General features: G+C 45.3%; 1 pseudogene; it reads left to right on the forward strand.

Annotated features, from left to right (window-relative positions):
• Nucleotides 1-802: 802 nt before the first annotated feature.
• On the forward strand, nucleotides 803-4,625 carry LOC136127956 (large ribosomal subunit protein uL6 pseudogene; annotated as a pseudogene).
• The last annotated feature ends 9,852 nt before the right edge of the window (nucleotides 4,626-14,477 follow it).

Below are 14,477 nucleotides of genomic sequence, written 5' to 3' on the forward strand. Positions count from 1 at the left end.
CCTCTGGCTGAGCAAAGGGAAGAGGAAAGTTGCTCCAGGGGGCAGTGCTCACGAAGGCAACAGCGTTTTGCAGGAGGCCTGCGGAGGAAGTCCCATGACACCGGGGGTGGGTGGAGGCTGCTTCTCCCCCAGTGGCTCCTCTATTTCAGTTTCTTGAAGGGGCTCCTCTGGCCCTTGATGACGTCTTTCTCTTGGAAGTTCCACAGGGCCATCAACAGAAAGCCAAGTGTGGCCCCGCATTGTAATAAGCATCTTGGAGATGGTGGGGCTGCTCAGACCTTGCCCACTTTGCGGTGGACAGGGCTCCCACTGAGGGGGATGCTATGCGCCAAGCGTCCCCTATCAGGGCGAAGAAGGAAGACCTCGGGCTGCCTCCCAGACAGATGCTGCAGGTCAGCAGAACCCCACAGAGCCTCCGAAGGGACCCTTCCCACTTCAGCTATCCAGTCTGCGACCCTCCCGTAAGGTGGACAGCCTGCTGCACCCGGGAAGGAGGGACATCTCATCTTCCTGTTGACATGGCACCTCCTGGGACGGTGATCACATGAGATGTTCACATGTAAGACAAGAAGCTTCCACCACCCCTCTGCCATCTGCTGTATCCCATGATCTACGATGTTCAAGCTCAGCCCCAGAGAGCCCCCTCCAGCATGCATCCCACAGACCTGCCACGATCTTGGCATGCACAGCAAACCCATAGCCAAATGTGCCCGATCTGAACACATCTTCAAGGCCCAGACCCTCGCTGGATGTTCCTTTTCTGCTATTATTTATTTTTAATTTTGTTAATGTGAAATCACATATGTATAGTTTAAAAACAATACTAAAGCCAATCCCCTAGTACTCATAACCCAGGTTAAGAAATATAACATTAGTAAAGCTTTGGGGCTTGTGTTAGTTTCCCATGGCTGCTGTAACAAATGATCACAAACTGAGTGGCTTAAAACAAGGGAAGTTTATTCCCTCACAGTTCTGGGGGCTAGAAGTCTGCAATCAAGGTGTCTGAAGGCTCCTGAGGAAAGTCTTTGCCTTTTCCTAGCTTCTGGTGGCTCCCAGCAAGGCTTGGCGTTCCTTGGCTTGTAGCTGCATCACTCCGATCTCTGCTTCCATGGTCACCGGCCTTCTTCCCTCTCCTTTCTCTTATAAAGACACCAGTCATTGGATTAGGACCCACTCTAATCCAGTCAGTATGACCCATCTTAACTTGATTAAGTCTGCAAAGATTTAATTTTATTTCCAAATAAAGTCACATTCACAGGCAATGGGGGTGAGGACTTGAACATATTTTGGGGGGACACAATTCAATGTCCTACAGAGCCCTTGCTGTGTTCCTCCTCCATCATATTCCTTCCCCAAAGAGGTAACCACTTGGCTGACTTTTGCATTAATCTTTTTTTTTTTTAACTTTAAAATAGTTCACCACCTAAATTTGTATACCTAACACAAAAATTGTTGAGTTTTGAAACGCTGAGTTTTAAGCACAAGTCTAGCTGAATAAGGTAAGGGCAGTACTGCCGTTTCTGGATGAAGGCTCCCACGATGAGATGCTCCAGAAAGAGTCTTCAGCTCAGAAAGTGTTCAGAGCCCCGCTGGGGGACAGTGGGTAGTTTGGAAAACTCAGTGCTCACCAGAATTAGGGCACTTGTGTGGACAAGAGACTGGGCCCCTGGCAGGAAGATGGTTGGGTAAGTGGGCTGCATCCTGAGTGCTGGTAAGCTCACACGGGATGGTGGGGAGCCCCTAGGATGGCTCCCATGATCCCTCCCTTGCCTTCACTCCCACTTCCAGAGGGACCGGGGCTGATGCTCCTGTACACTCCAGGGATTCCATGGCTTCTCGCTTTCCCACCGGCCCCGTGACCCCGCCTTTCAGCTCTGCCGCTTCACCCTCCTCCTGGGTTTGTATATTATCGCTTAAATCCCTCTGCTGTAGTTTGAGTGGAGTTTCATTAGGGAAAAGATGCATGTGTTCAATGTACCGTCTCCACCTTGAGAGCTTTCTCTTGGTCTCACTTTTCTACTGAGCTGTGTTTTAGGATTTCTTCCTTCATTCACTCAATCTGATGTCTGCAAGGTGGGCTGTCAGGAGGGACAGAGCTGACAGTAGTTGAGCTGACAGTAGTTGGGGAGACAGACAAGGAAATCGGTCGTAATGACGCAGCAGTAGTGCTTAAAATATGGTTCCTGGACCACCTATGCAAGCGTCTCCCCGATGTTTCGTCAAAATGCTGAGACCTGAAGGTCGGGCAGAGGCCCAGGGAGGATAAAGACTCCAGATGGGGGAGCAGCTTTCAGCTGTTTGAGGCTGGTTGGAGCCAAGGCTGGGGAAGCCCACCCAGAAAAAGTGTGAGGGGCCACGCACTGGCCAAGGACTGAGTGGGGAGAACAGCAGTACCTGTGGGCTGAGCACAGGGGGAGACCTTAAGGGGGAGACTGAGAAGAAGAGGTGGGAGGATGGCGTGTGTGTTGACGGCTGTCATAAAGGTTTCCAAAATCCAGGTTTTCAAAAGCAGCACAGAAACCAGTCCTGTGTGATCCCCTTACATGAGGTACCTAGGGTCGTCCAGTTCAGAGAAACAGAAGGCAGAATGGTGCTCACCAGGGGCGGGGGGAGGCGGGGCGGCGGGAAGCGGAGTTTGACAAGTATAGACGTTTAGTTTTGCAAAAAGCTCTGAAGACTGGCTGCACAACAATGTGTGTATATTCGACACTGCTGGGCTGCAGACTTAAAACTGGTTAAGATGATAAATTTTATGTTATGTGTTTGGTTTGTTTTTTTTCACCACAACAAAAAATAATTTAAAAAGAAAAGAAAAAAGTAACACAGAAACCAGGGCCTGTTTCTAACCTTCAAAAGTTCCTTGATTGGACTTCCTTGGTGGCGCAGTGGATAAGAATCCGCCTGCCAATGCAGGGGACATGGGTTCAATCCCTGGTCCGGGAAGATCCCACATGCCGCGGAGCAATTAAGCCCGTGCGCCACAACTACTGAGCCTGCGCTCTAGAGCCCACGAGACACAACTACTGAAGCCCGCGTGCCACAACTACTGAAGCCTGTGTGCCTAGGGCCCGAGATCCGCAACGAGAAGCCAGAGAAGCCCGCGCACCGCAACAAAGGGTAGCCCCTGCTCGATGCAACTAGAGAAAGCCCGCACGCAGCAACGAAGACTCAACACAGCCAAAAAAAAAAAAAAAGTTCCTTGATTCTTTACCCTTTTGTGACCAGGCTGACTCAGCAGATCAGCGTTCCCCAAATGCGGACAAAGCTCCAGTGTCTGCTCATCACCACTGGGGCGTGAGGGACTTTGTCTCGCCTACTTATCCAAGAGCACCCCCAGACACCGCATGCCAGGAGACGCAATCTAAGTAAAGGCTTGAGCCGGAAGCCAGGTCTCAGCATCTCCTCCAACCGTGTTGCCCCCTTCCCGTCCAGCACCCCCAGCTAATCAACCAAAGCTCCATCTTGTGTGGCAGTTCCTGAAGTTTGCCCGTCACCAAAAGCTTCTGCTTTGTCTCCAAGGGCTCCAGTGTCCACTTTGGGTCCTGTGGTTTAGCCTCTGGAAATTCAAATGGATTCTGGCTGAATTCTATCACAAGAGGGACTCTACACCCTGCCTCCTTGGTGCTCTGAGTAGGCCAGGTTGGGGGCATGATGGGTTATCAGGCTAGTGGGAGGGGAACGTAACTTGAGAGGCCCAGTGCATGTGGGGCCTCGAGATGGGGTCCAGCTACAGGGCCTGGCTCTGGGGAGCAGCACGGAAAGGTCTAGAGCTTCATCCAAGAAGTCACAGACTCTAATATAGTAAAATAATTAGAGCCAACACGTAGCACCAACAATGTGCCGGGCATCCTTCCAAGCCCTTAATATTGATATGTGTGCACGAACTCAATGAATTCTCCCAGTGAACTTATGAGGTCAGTACTGCAGCCGACTTTACTGACGTAGAAACAAGAGCACAGGGACGGGGTCTCTCTTTGCTGCATCTGCCGCGAGAATGAAAGCAATCAGGCAGTCGACGGTCCAGAAAATGTAGACATCACTCAGAAGGGATGCACAGGTGTCACGAAGGGCCCCACAGGAGGCTGCAGAGGGATTTGAATCACATCAGGGTCAAACTCAGTCTCCTTGGAAGGAAAAAGAAGAGGCTCTGGGTGGACAAATGGTGGGGAAATAGGAAGGAACTGGCTGTGGTTTGTACTGTCGGTTGTCACGTACAGAATGTAATGGAGGGTGTTACCCCGGCTTCCGTTCCAAGATGAGATCTGTGTGCTTCCCCATCACCGTTGTCATTCAAGAGGACAGGTCTCTGGTTGAAATCTGGAATTTCTTGTATGAGATATATCAGCAGCGTTTGAAAGTGTTTGAACCAGGCGTTGCTTGTTCAGTGTCTCAAGCCCAGAAAGAGGAGTTAATTCTTAAAGGAAAAGACATTGAACTTGTATCAAATTCAGGTTGTTACTTTGATCCTGCAAGCCACAACGGTTAGAAGGAAACCCGGACACTTCTGGATGGTATATGAACAAGTCTCTGAAAAAGGAACAGTTCAGCAGGCTGATGGAGATCTACGAGTTGTCTGGCTATGGAAAATAACTAGATGGCGGATCATTCTTAAGACCTATTTCTAATACTTTTGGTGTTTTTTTTTTTTTTGCGGTACGCGGGCCTCTCACTGTTTTGGCCTCTCCCGTTCCGGAGTACAGACTCCGGATGCACAGGTTCAGCAGCCATGGCTCACGGGCCCAGCCGCTCCGCGGCACGTGGGATCTTCCCGGACCGGGGCACAAACCCGCGTCCCCTGCATCGGCAGGCGGACTCTCAACCACTGCGCCACCAGGCAAGCCCCCTATTTCTAATATTTTAAAGATGTAGTAAAGGCCCTCTGTTGAAGGATCAAAAGGACGGGGAGGTTGAACTACTTGCCCAAGGTAACCCTGTCAATGCGAGGCAGAGCCAGATCTAAGCCCAATCAGGCAGACTCCCGAATTGGCACCCTTATCCACCCTGCCACCTCTCTCCCAGCTGCTCGTCTTCAGGTGGCAAATCAGACAGACAGCCCCTCAGTGGGGAAGCCAGAAGAGTCCAGAGCCCGGCTGGGGTCAGTCATGGTTCCAGATAATCCAATGGTGTAGAGAAGGGTTCAGCCAGCCAATGGGTTGGGTTGTAGGCAGAGAGTTCCAACCCCAGAAGGGGCTGGGCTAGAGCTAGGCAGGGAACAGGGCAGGTTGCAGTCCCAGCAAAGGGCACCTGGGCCCCTTTGGCTCTGAGCCATTTCCCTGTTTCTGGGCTGGGGCCCCAATGGGCCGACCTGAGAAGTATAAAAACTGTGACAGCAGGGCTATGACACAGACATGTAGAATTTGCTCTGCGGCCCCTAACCTGTCTCATAGCAGCAAACATAGCAACACAGCCAACCTGGTTGGCACCTGGCTTCTGGGCCGTAGAGGGTGACTTAATGACAAGGTCTCATGGGTTGATGGAGATCAAGGAGAAAAGGGACAACCTGCTGGCGAGAGCACCAGTGGGTTCAGGATGGGAAAGGCAAGCAACAGAGGGCAGGCATGGGTGGAGTCATCACCAAGGGCTGCAGCAAAGCCCCCAAAGTTTTAAAAGCCTTCAGGTTTCTGTGAACTATTGGGGCCTACAGATAAGACATTGCTTGAGTCTTGTAAGTGCTGGTCTCACAGCTCTTTTCCCATCGCACCTCAGCTGTTCCTCACCATGCCAAGCACCATGCCAAAGGCCTGGCCTCAGGGCCTTTGTACTTGCCACCCTCAGCCTATAACACTCTTCCCCAGATATCCTCACTCCCCGCAGGCCTGTGCTCCAAGGAGGCTGATCAGGGAGGCCGTCCCTACAAAGAGCACCTCCCTTCCCTGCTCGCCCATCCTTTACTATCCCCTTGCCGTACGGATTGTGTTTTCCAAAGGTGCCGCAGCAATCTCTCCTACGCCACGTGTTCTTTCTCTGGCCCCTTGAATCTGGGGTCCCTGTCACTGCTCTAACCAACAGAATACGACAGAAGTGACGCTGACCCACTCCCAGGCACTTCACCGCTCCAGCAGCCTCTGCTTCCTGCTTCGTGGAACACTTACTCTTGGAGCGCTCCTTCCAGAGCCCAGCTGCCAGGCTGAGAAGCTTGTGGGGAGGCCACAGGCAGATGTGCCAGTCAGCAGCCTGCCGAGCTCCTAGCCAGAGGTCAACATGCACGGCAGCCAAACGAGTGAGGCACCTCGATGTCCGACCCAGCTGGTCCTTCGGACGACTCGAGGCCCGGCCGGCATCTGGCTGCACCACTTGTGAGACCCCCAGCAAGACCCACCCTGATGGGCCCAGTCCACCAAAGAACCATTAGAGAGAATACAAAATTGTTGTTTTAGGCCACAGAGTTTCAGGGTGCTTTTTTTCCATAGCAGTAGTCATCTTGAGGATTTACCCTGCTTAACTAGTTTTCACAGCACCTATCACTGCCTGATAGTATATAAGCTATTTGTTTATTGTCTTTTTCTCCCTCTTGTTTTTGTTTACTACTGTACTCTTAATACTTGAGAGTAGTGCCTGGCATGTAGTAGGAGCTCAATAAATATTCTCTAAGTAGATGAATGAATCCAAAGACATTTTCCCCCAAATCACAAAGCAACAATCAATGTGATTCTATTAGTTCTCAAGAGGCTTAACACTGGGTCATCCTGAGCATAGGTTAGGGCATCAGATGTGGTTGTAGTTATTCACTCAACAGCCATTTATTGAGCTTCTAGTATGTGCTAGGCCCTAGAAATAAATCAGCGAACCAAAGCAAAAATTCCTGCCCTCATTCTAGTGGGGGAGCAGGCAATAATATAAATAAGGAAAGTATACCATATATTAGAAGAGGATAAGTTGCAAGGAAGAAAAATAAAGCAGAGAAGAGGGAGAGAGAGTCCTGGGGTCTGGCCAGAATGTTAAGTAAGGTGGCCCAGTGTATTGGTTTGCTAGGGCTGCCACAGCAAAGCACCACAAACTGGGAGGCTCAGACAACAGAAATGTATTGTCTCACAGTCCTGGAGGCTAGAACCCAAATAAGAGAGACAGATTCTCTGCAAGTATTTTGCAGTTTAGAATAATGTAATATGGTTTTAAGTTAATAAAACAAAAACTGAAAAATGAGACAGTACAGTAACAGAATGAGATGAAAAGGGAGGTTGCAGAGCTAAGGAAATAAATTGAAAATACTATGATTATAGATATAATAAATAAATTAGAAAAGAAAAAAATAATCATGGCTGAAAATCAAATTAACAGCATGGAGGAGAGACTTAAAATAAAAGAAGCCGAGGGAAAAGACACAGAGATTGAAGCAATTAGAAAGAATGTGATAGATATAGAAATCAAAGATGTTCTGACTTAAGCACAATTGATGTCCCTTGTGTACAGATCTCAACAAAAGGAACTTAAAATTATTCAGAGATATAATATAGATTTATTATAAATTTATAAATATACATTTCTCTGACTTGAATGAAAACTTAAATATGAATATTGAAAAGGTCATGTATATGTCAGGAAATTTTGTTTTAGTATAACCAACATTGACATACCTGTTTAAGATTCTGATGTCAAGATTTAAAGGAAAAAAATTGTTCAGGGAATTCCCTGGTGGTCCAGTGGTTAGGACTCCACAGTCTTACTGCCCAGGGCCAGGGTTCGATCCCTGGTTGGAGAACTAAGATCCCACAAGCCGAGCAGCACAGTCAAAAAAAAGAAAAAAATTGTTCAAAACGTTCTGGTAGAAGGAAAAATTAAAAACAGATCACTTTTAAAGGAGGGAAAAAAATCAAGCTGGTCTCAGACTCCCCTTACAGCAACATTCAATGCCAAAGGACACAGAGTTGATCTGAAAAGAACTGAGAGGAAAAAGTGTGACCTAAGAATGTCACATTCAATCAAACCATCATAGAAGCAACAGGCAGACACTCTCAAACATGAAATAATTCAGAAACTATAGTTACTTCTTAAAAAAAAAAGTATTGATGATAAAATCTATCCAAGAGATGAGTCAAAATAAAGAATTCTAGAATAGGGACATCACATAGTGGAATAGATGATAGGCACTGAATCCACTTAAAGAGAGAAACAGGACTAAAGGGAAAAGCAGTATAAGCAAAAACTGGGAGTGAGGAGAGGGGAAAAGGAAGGCAACGAAACAGTATTAATCACTTGATCTCTTCTAGTTTGGAGTAAATCAATTCTATTTAAAACTGAAATGTGATTTCAAAAACTAGTGAATTCAACCTCTAATGGTTATCATAATTCATAATTTTTTTTAGGCTTAGAAGATTATTTTAGGAATTAACATCTCTTGCAGTGAAGAAACATTTATCTTAAGTTGAGCAATTTCTTCTGTTTCACTTTCTTCTTTAAATTCAAAAAAGATTAAATAGACTTTCGATTTAAACCAGTATATATGGTAGAGTGCATTAGCTTCCTAATTCTTCAGCTCTCCCTGCATCCATGCCCTTTCCCTGCAACTTTAGAGTTCTTCTCAGTAGAACTTTAGAGTTCTTCTCTGCCCTAGTGATGTCTGGGTTGGCCATGTGTATTAGTCAGGTTCCAATCAGAGAAGCACACCTGGCCTGAGTGGAGGAAGGGTGCAGATGTTTTCCTGTGCCCGATAATAAATATTCTAGGCTTCAGGAGCCACGTAGTTTCTGTCACACCTACACAACCTGGTCATTGAGCAGCCATAGATAATATGTAACTGAACAGGTGTGTCTGTGTTCCAATTAAACTTTATTTACAAAAACAGGTGGCAGGCTGGATTTGACCCATGAGCCGTATGTAGTTTGCCAACTGCTGGGTTAATATGTAAGGAATTTACAGTGGAATGAGACCTTACATTTGGGGAAGTGAAGGTCCAGGAGGGAAGCTGGAAGATCATAGATAACGTCACCTATCAGTCAATCTGAAACCCAAGCACATCCAACCACCAAAAGGGAAGTGCAAAGGGAAAGTTCATGGGGACATCAATGGGGCAAGCCATGGCTCTGAGTGGCTGCTGCTTCTCTGAGTCTGCTGCCCAGTGACTAGTGGTGGACCTGAGGCCAACAGGATCAGCAGTTGGATAGAAGAGCTGAAAGAGGGGTGGAAGAGGCAAGGACAAGACAGAACCAACCAGCACTTCTCTGTGTCTGTTATTGCATCTATCTGACTACGGTGACCTTCAGAGAGTAATGTCTGGTGCTTCATTCCTGCCTTTCAAACCTCATGTAAATTCCTCTTTGGGCCAGCTCTATAGGTACAGTGATTCTGGGAAATGTAGTTCCAATTGAGCCTATTTGACACAATACAAACCACCACAGTCTACCCCTTATCAACTTCACATCCATACATACTTCTTTGAATCACATTTAACCTCCAAATAAACACAATAGCAAAATCATGCATTCACCTAACGTGATACAATGATCTTTTATACAACCAAAACACATTAGCCCTCTTTCCAAAGGAGAGTACAAAGCACATAGTCTCTTTACCCATCTTTGGGTGATGTTCATTCCTCTTCTAGCTCATTACCTCTTTGAGATCCTGTAACTTGAACACTTAAATATAAAGTTGCCTTATTAGCACATTTCACTTAGATGGTAAGGGAATAAGAGGGAAAAAATGAAATAAAAAAATTACACAGTCTAAGTTAAAGCAATGCAGTTCTGCTTGTTATGATTTCTATTTTTGGAGAGGAGCTACCTTTAAGGTTATACTTCTTAATAGTTTTGTTCATCCTGGATTTACCACCTTCTTCTTTTTCTCCCTTAAGAAAGGGGAATAGGGAATTCCCTGGTGGTCCAGTGGGTAGGACTCCTCACTTTCATTGCTGAGGGCATGGGTTCGATCCCTCATTGGGGAACTAAGATCCCACAAGCCGTGTGGCGAGGCCAAAAATTTAAAAAACAAACAAACAAACAAAAAAATTAGATATTCAAATACATTCACATTAAAGTAAGAAGAAATACTTATAACTACTACAGTCCTCATTTGTGTAACTTGTCACATGATGTAGCTGGTATTTAAAACTTCCTTCTCCTCTACCAATTCCATATCCCCTTTGTCTTCAGCAAGAATCTCAGCTGGTTCTTGCCTGACAAGGTGACCCAAACCTTCATCACTGAAGGTACTGTGACATCAATAATCCTACCTGGGGCTTCCCTGGTGGCGCAGTGGTTGAGAGTCCACCTGCCGATGCAGGGCACACAGGTTCGTGCCCCGGTCCGGGAGGATCCCACATGCCGCGGAGCGGCTGGGCCCATGAGCCATGGCCGCTGAGCCTGCGCGTCTGGAGCCTGTGCTCCGCAACGGGAGAGACCACAACAGTGCCTGCGTACAGAAAAATAAAAATAAAAATAAAAAAAATAATCCTACCTGAATTGCTCTGTAATTTTCCATGAACTTTAATCACAGGACATAGTAGTTCTAAGAGGCGCCCCTGGGGTCTTCTGCTTCCCAGACCTCCTCCTCACCCACATTGTGAAGTGGCCTTTCCACAATTCTCTCAAGCCAGTGCCTTCCAGATAATGGGGGATATGCTCAGACCAATGAATTCCATGAGTAGGAGCCAACTGTCTCACTTCATTTGCAGTGAAATGAATTTCTAGTCAGAGCTGTTGCCGTGTGGGATAACCTAACGGTGGATAAGGCCCTCTGTAAGTCCACAGATGGTAGTTTTGGCGAAGCATTGTGGGCAGGAAAGGCATATCTATAACCAGAGTAAGCATTCTAGTAAGAACAAAACTCTGCTCCTTCCTTGGTGGAAGTGGCCCAATGTAACCAATCTGTCACCAGGTAACTATCTGATCACCCTGGAGAACAGTGCCATATCAGGGCCTCTGTGTTGGTCTCTGGTACTGGCAGACTGGGCACTTGGCTGTGGCTACAGCCAGATCAGCCTTGGTGAGTGGAAGTCCATGTTGACGACCCATGCATAAACTTTATCCCTGACATTGGGCAGTGGCTAGAGTGGCTGGGGAAGGAGGCTGACTGACATCCACAGAATGACATTCTGTCCACCTGATTATTAAAATACTCCTCTGCTGAGTCCACCCTTTCATTTCCATTCAGAGAAACCTATTTGCCTACCTGTTCTCCAGACCTCCTTGTCATCAATTTTCCAATCATGGTTCTTCCAAGTCCCTGACCGTCCAGCCAAACCAGTAGCCACAGCCCATGAATCGATGTAAACCCATACCTCTAGCCATTGCTCCTTCCAGGCAAAACAAACAACCAGATGAACTGTTCAAGTTCTGCCCACTGGGAAGATTTTCCTCCATCACTGTCCTCCAGATCTCTCCACAGTGGGATTGTAGCACTGCATCTGTCTACTACGCGTGGCAAGGTTATCAGTGAGGGTGTTTTCGCCTGCAAGGAACACAATATCCAACTAAAAGTGGCTTATATGATAAGGGACACATTCCAAGAACAACATCCAGGGGCAGAAAATGCAATGTCAACAACAAAATGTTACACTTTTTAAGAGTAAGTAAAACTGTCTCCAAAGCAGGGCATCTTCCCTGAGCAAATACCACTTGGAGAGCAAATTCATAAACAAAACTGGGTCTTGGCAAGAAAGAAGGTAGGAGGGCTGTGAATGGATATGAACCGTGAACAGGGTCTGCTCAGAAAGGTTAGCTCCTGTTCTATCTGGTTGGTTTGTTGTTTTTTCCTTTGTACTTGTCTATAAGGCTTGAACTTCTTGTTTTATTATGGTAAAAACACATGACATAAAATTTATCACTTTAACAACTTTTAAGTGTACGGTTCGGTAGTATTTATGCACATTGTTGTACAGTAAATCTCTAGAACATTTTCACCTCTCAAAAATGAAATTCTGTACCCATTAAACAACTCCCTTTTCCCCCCTCCCCCGGAAACCACCCTTCTACTTTCTAAGAGTTGGACTACTTTGTGTACCTCGTGTAAGTGGAATCATAAGGTATTTGTCCTTTTGTGTCTGGCTTATTTCACTTAGCATAATGTCCTTAAGGTTCGTCCACCTAGGAGTATATGGCAGGATTTCCTTCTTTTTTAAGGCTGAATAATATTCCATTGTGTGTGTGTGTGTACCAATCACATTTTCTTTACCCATTCATGCATCAATGGACATTTAGGTTGCTTCCACCTCTTGGCTATGGTGAAAAACACCTGGGTATACAAATATCCCTTTGAGATCATGTTTTCAATTATTTTGGATATATGCCCGAAAGTGGTATTTCTGGATCATATAATAATTCTATTTTCAATTTTTTGAGGCAACTCTGTACTGTTTTCCATGGTGGCTATACCATTTTACATTCCTACTAAGAGTGCACCAGGTTTCCAATTTCTCCATATCCTCACCAACACTTGGGGGGTTTTTTGGTTTGTTTGTTTGGTTCGTTCGATTTGATTGTGGCCATCCTAATGGTCATGAGGTGATATCTCATTGTGGTTTGATTCGCATTCCCCTGATGATTAATGACGTTGAACATCTTTTCATGTGCTTGTTGGCTATATTCATGTCTTCTTCGGAGGAATGTCTATTCAAGTCCTTTGCCCATTTGTTAATCAGGTTTTTTGGTGGTGAGTTGTAGGAGTTCTTTATGTATTCTGGATATTAATCCCTTATCAGATATATAGTTTGCAAATATTCTCTCCCCTTCTGTACGTTTCGCTTTCACCCTGTTGATTATTTCCTTTGGACTTGAAGTTTTTATAATTGAATATATCATCTTAAGGGAAAACTAAGAAGCTGTCACAGATCAAAGGGGACTAAAGAGACAGGACAACGAAACATTATGCTCTGTCTTGATTGGGTTCTAGAACAGGAAAAAGACATTAGTGGAAAAACTGGTGAAATCCTAATAAAATCTATATTTGAGTTAACAGTAGTATATCAATGTTAACCTCTTAGTTTTGACAAATCCACCATGGTTATATAAGACATTAACATTAGGGGAAGCTGGATGAAGAGTATATGAGAACTCTCTATACTATCTTCGCAAATTTTCTGTAAATCTAAAACTACCCCCCCAAATGTGTATATATTTATATAAAATTATAAGTCATTATCTAAAATAAAATAAGATGGGATAAGCACTTACCCTTAAGGTTGATAAGAAGGTTAAATGAGCTGGTGTCAGTAAAACATTCACACAGGGCACATAGCTAAAAGGTCAATAAATGCAGGTTATTATAATAGTTATTACATTACCTCTAAATTCCCTTCTACCTCTTGGATTCTGTGAACACTGCTACTTGGTGGCAGTGTACATACACACAACTTCCGTTTGGGGAAAATAAAGTTGCAACACAGTTCCACTTGCTGGTTTCCTACTAAATATAACATATAGCAGTTCTGTTTAACCCACTCCATTTTCTTCTTTTAAGACCATGAGAAAGATTGCCAGACTAACACACAAGTTTTGAGAATGTGAAAAGCTCTTTGAAAAAACTTTAGTAGACTCTACCCATCTTTTTCATCTTCTGCAGGCATTATCCCTCTACCCCAGCCCCCTTTTCTTTTTCTTCCTTTCTTCCTTTCTTTCTTCCTTTCTCCCCTCCATCCATCTGTCCCTTTCTCCCTCCCTTTCTTTCTTTCTGTCTTTCATTTTCAAACTCCTTAGAGCTGGAGGGCAATGTCTTCCTTTCCCAAAGAAAAGCTCTCTAAACCTGCAGTTCCCAGTCTTTTTAATGTCACAGATCAAGTTAACTTTTTAAAAAAGGGAAAGGGCTGCGGGTAATTTACAGTTTTCAATTTGTTATTTAACTTATAAGGGAGTTTTTGTTTTCAAATCACTGTTACTATCACCAATATTTCATTAAAATGCCAGCAAAGGAAAGGGCAGTTTAACATCCAAAATGTAAGAGCAGCAGAATCTCAAAATAAAGTGTCCTTCCGAAAAATCATAGTTGCCAGCTTACTCTGTTATGTCAAAAATTTTAAAATAACAGAATATCCTAAAAAGAGTCAAACACAAAGAAACACCAACGTCAAATGTCATCTTAAGATACCACACTGGGGCTTCCCTGGTGGCGCAGTGGTTGAGAGTCCACCTGCCGATGCAGGGGACACGGGTTCGTGCCCCGGTCCAGGAAGATCCCACATGTCGCAGAGCGGCTGGGCCCGTGAGCCATGGCCGCTGAGCCTGTGCGTCCGGAGCCTGTGCTCCGCAACAGGAGAGGCCACAACAGTGAGAGGCCCACGTACCGCAAAAAAAAAGGATACCACACTGCATTTTCATTTTTAGATTGTGAACATTGCATACAAGTAAAAGAGGATATATAATGTGCATATACTATACAGTTTAAAGAGTAGTAATAAAATACACAGCCATGAATCCACCACTAGTAGAAAATACAGAATATTCCTAACACTTTGGAAGGCCCTGGGTGGCCCCCTCTTCCTCTCCTGTTTCCAGAGAATACCACCCCCTTAGTACTTAGTAATCGTTTCCTATCTTTTCTTTATATTT

The sequence above is a fragment of the Phocoena phocoena genome, chromosome 9 (genome assembly GCF_963924675.1).
Source record: "Phocoena phocoena chromosome 9, mPhoPho1.1, whole genome shotgun sequence".
Lineage (NCBI taxonomy): Eukaryota > Metazoa > Chordata > Mammalia > Artiodactyla > Phocoenidae > Phocoena > Phocoena phocoena.